Genomic DNA, 4,652 nt, shown 5'->3' with positions numbered 1-4,652 from the left:
GCTGGGTCACTGCTTCCTCATCCAGGCACAGTGATGGGCCTAGCCCCAGCTGTATTCTCTTGTCTGTCTTTAACCCGTCACCGCCCCTCCTCGGGCTCACCGAACCTGGCCGAGCTGGTGCAGCGCAGGAAGCAGTGGTCTCCCCACCGTTACAAATGGGGAAGACAGGCGGGTCAGGATGAAGTGGTTCCCCAACCTGGTCCTACTGCCCGTTCTGGCAGAACTGCACTTTACAGAATAGAGGTCTTCGCTGCAAAGCCAGTGTTCTTTCCACTTCTGCACCCGCTTCTCACACCCGGGCCCCCCTGGGCTGAAGACCCCCAGTGGGCAAGAGCTCAGCCTTGTAAGAATTCCTTACCTGCCTGAACCCCTACACACAAGGCTGTCCTCCAAGGGTTATAGGACTTGTTCAGGGTTCCAAACCCAGGCCGAGGGGAAGGACCCCGGTGCTTGCTGTCCATTACTTTCTCCGGGAGCGGAAGAGCAAGGACAGCACTGTTCACACCCATCCTCCCCGCCCCTCTGGGTCTCTGCTCTCCCAATCCTTTGGGAATCGTTTGGCCTCCCCATCTCACCCAGTGACCCACACAGACCTCGCCCCAGACAGCACATAAGGAGAAAGAAGCTGATGACACAATATGGCAGATGAGAGGCTGAGAACAAAACTACCCAAGAAAAGAGCCAGTGCAGCTAAAACCACAAAAGAGCTTGCATTTGGCGAGGAGATTGGCGAGAGGAATCCCATGTCAGATGGGAACAATTAAAAAGAGGAAAAGCCAGGACGGGATGGTCACGTAGTGAAAGCACTCTCCACCCACACCCTCAGACACCAGTGACCATCCCTGCAGGCCTGCATTTTAATGTGCCAGGCCATCTTGTTTGCCAGGAGAGAACGAAGCTTTTTGCCAAAGGAGCAAAAGTGAAGATTCCTTCCTTCACCTTCTGATCTCACTGGGCGCATTCCCACACATCATCGCCTGCCCTCCCCTGCCGCCCCGGAGGCACCTGGCTTACAGATGGCTCCTCAAAATGTTGATTTCACCCTCCCTACCCCCAGCACAAATAACTGAGTGGGTGTTGCTGAACTTCCCCTTTGCCTGGGTCTAATCTAAGCTGTCTTCCAAATAGAATAGATACCCCTAAAACTTAAGGGGCTCCAGTCATGTTCAAAATGGTTTTCTCTTTGGGGCAGGGGTTGCTGGGACACCTTTTTTAAAAAAATAAGCCTTACATAGAGCCCCACGCAGGCAGCAGGCGAGAGGGTAGTGTGTAGGTGAACAGGTAATCACTTCCCGGAAGCATTCCTTGACGGGTGCTGCCTCCTAACCACATCCTCAACTGGGGTAGCTTCTTTCACCTGTTGACACTTTCTCCTTATAATAATGACTCCGTTTATGTTGTTCATTCTATTCCACAAATGAATGAGATCAAGTGATGTTTATCTTTCTCTGCCTGGCTTATTTCTCTCCAGGTCCATCCACGCTGTTGCAAATGGTAAGAACTTCATTTTTACAGCAACATAGTATTCCATTGTGTAGATGTACCACACTTTTTTAATTCACTCATCTGCTGATGGACACTTAGGCTGTTTCCAAATCTTAGCTATGGTGAATTGTGCTGCTATGAACACAGGGGTGGATATATCCTTTCTGATTGGTGTTTGTAGCTTCTTGGGATATATACCTAGAAGTGGGATCACAGAGTCAAATGGGAGTTCCCACAGTGGCTGCACCACTCCGTATTCCCACCAGCAGTGCAAAAGGGTTCCTTTTTCTCCGAATATAGTGAACAACATAAACTGATGAACAAAAACAGATTCAGAGACGGAGAAGCATCGATCAGACCATCAAACCTCAGAGGGAAGGTATGGGAGGGTAGGAGTAAGGGGGAGAGATCAACCAAAGGACTTGTATGCACACATATAAGCCTAACCAATGGACAAAGAGAGGGGAATGAGAGCATGAGTGGGGGTTTGGGGAGTAATAAGGGGATGAGATATATAATACCTTAATCAATTAAGAAATTAAGAAAAAAAATAATGTCCCAGATCTACTGAGCTGTTCTGAATGCTGTGGGAGTAGTGAAAGTTGGCCTCCGAGTGCTTTGACATACCTTTCCTCTAGAGAAGGGGGCTATGCCCTGAACCCGGGCTCTGGGGCTGCCTGGTTAATAGGCGGCAGCAGAAGTGCCGCTGTGAGCTTGCATGAGGAGCCTAGGAAATGCTCAGCTTCTATTTTGTCTTTAATGGACACTCTTGGAACCCAGCCACCATGCTGTGAGGAAGCCCAAGCTGCCTGTGGAGAGGGAACCGCCAGCCAGCACCACCTCGCCAGCCATGTGGGCACACCATCTTGGAAGTGGGATCCTCCAGCCCCAGCGGAGCCATCTCAGCGATGCCTCCTGGAGCAGAGGCAGGCTGCTCCCGCTGAGCCAGGCCCACACCGCAGTCAGGAGTGAAATGAATGACTTCTGCTGCTTCAAAATTGGGAAATGACCTGTTCCTCAATAATCAGTTGCATAATTGCATTTATATTAGAGATAATGATATTCACATGTAGATTATATGATGCATTTATATGTAAATATACATTATTGAAGATACCATCTACAAATGGAAATTATATGCACAGAAACACAAACATGTACTTGCAATCACTTTGAGGGACTATTTCATAGACACAGCCGAGGTGCCGAGAGGGGAACAGACTGGCAGTGAAGCTGAGACGCAAACTGCAGAAAGGGGCAGAAAAGCCAGGGCCCTTCCAGAGTCCAGGGGTGGACGATTTCCCAGGGTACCCGCGTGCCAGTGGCAGAAACACCTTGAGCTCAGGTGGCCCAGCTCAGAAGCCTGCAGGAGAGTCTCCTGGCCATGGGCAGCAGGCTTGTCCACTCTGTTCCATCTATCCTGCCCCTTCAGTTCTGATCTGCACATCTCCAAATAGCTACCCCGATGGGAGCCCAGTGCGTGGCGGGCACTGGACCAGCTTTGACTCCTCTGTGGATAAGGAAACCGAGGCACCGAGCATGGTTCCCTAGTGCACGGCAGAGTTCTACTGCTCCCCTTCTGACACCCACCCCTTCCTTTGAGTTCTGACCATTTGCCAGTCCTTGTCCTCATCCTAGGTTTTCACCTGAGACGGCCTGGGCGAGCTTTCAAACCAGCAGAGACTTCTAAAAAGTGGGGCCCACACTCCTGCTCCTCTGACAGGACAGGGTTTCTCCCTGTAATGACCCTTCTACTTTCAACGTCCATAAATCACAAAAGTTAAAATGGGAGCTGACATGTGACCATGTAATGTGGACATTTTGCACTTTGGATAGTTTGGAAGCAATAAATTCAGGCCCCGAAGCGCTGAGTTGTGAGCAAACTGAACAGCCCTCCCTGTCTCAAAGGGCGGGTGGATTAGCTCATTTAACCCCATGAAGAGTGAGAAGGATGTGGCTCAGAGAGGTTACACAACTTGCTAAGGTGACACAGCTGAGCTGGCCTTAGCCCCAGCCTCAATCAGCAAGGGAGGAGTCTGTCCTCTGGAGAAACTCTGATGGCTCATCTCTTGACCACCAACAGGGCCTTGGGGGTAATCGGAAGCCACAGTGGCTTGTGGGGAGCACCAGAGAGATGAGTAATGATGGAGGAATGTGGTGGGGAGGCAAAGCACACCAGGTTTGCAGTAAATTCACCTCGGACTTGTACAAGCTGTGTATCCTTGGGCAAAGTGCTTACTTACCCTCTCTGTGCCTCAGTTTCACCTGTAAGCCCTTCATAGGTTTTATTCATTTAAGCCTCACCATAATGCTTTGAGAGAAGTGCTCCTACCATTATCCCCATTTTATGGATGTGGAAGCTGAGGCTCAGAGAGGAGGGCATCTGCCCAAGATCACAATGTTAGGAAGAGATAGACTCAGGACTCGAATGCAGGCTCTCTGATTCCCACATTTCCAACCACTGCATTTGTTTTCTGCTTCTACTGAAACCCACACAGCTGTCTTGGGAGGGCCGGGGGGGCGGGGGGGGAGGGGCGGGGGCAATGTTTGCTTTCTTTTCACTTTTCTAAGGTTTATTTGTTTTATTTTAAATAAACCCTATCATTTGTATAATTACTAAAATACTAATTTAGTTTGACCCTCTCCCCCCCAAAAAAGGCAGCTACCCCTTCACAAAGGTCAAAGAGCCCGAAACACCAAAATCAGGTTCATCTGTGCACATGGCTTGCTGTCCAGACTGTTGTGAAATCAATTTGCCTTGGCCGGGTTTATTTTTGTAAGACCCTGCTGCTGTCTCAAAGCAGACAGCAGGTGGCGCTACCGCCTCATAGAGAAACAGCCAGGGTGTGACATGCCTGGGGTGGCTGGTGTGCCTCTCTCTCTTCTTGGAAGGAGCATAACGGTGAAGCCCCCTGGAAAGTTAACCGGGTCCCATTGCCCTCACTGGCCACGTCCGACACCGCTTCAGAAGCCTCTGACCATTTGGACAGAGATGGCCCAGCCCTCCCTGCTCCACGGTACTGACCACACGGAAACGTGATGTGCTGATCTGTGGCTGCTTTAGAGGAGATTTCCAAACACAAACGTTTTTATACCTTTCAGGGGCACACCTGAGAACCTGGCCCACTGCCCTGTGGCCATCAACCCTGCACACAGTAGGATGTGTG

Source organism: Pipistrellus hanaki (genome assembly GCF_964339955.1).
Source record: "Pipistrellus hanaki genome assembly, chromosome: 15".
NCBI classification, from domain to species: domain Eukaryota; kingdom Metazoa; phylum Chordata; class Mammalia; order Chiroptera; family Vespertilionidae; genus Pipistrellus; species Pipistrellus hanaki.
This window is presented reverse-complemented; position numbering follows the sequence as displayed.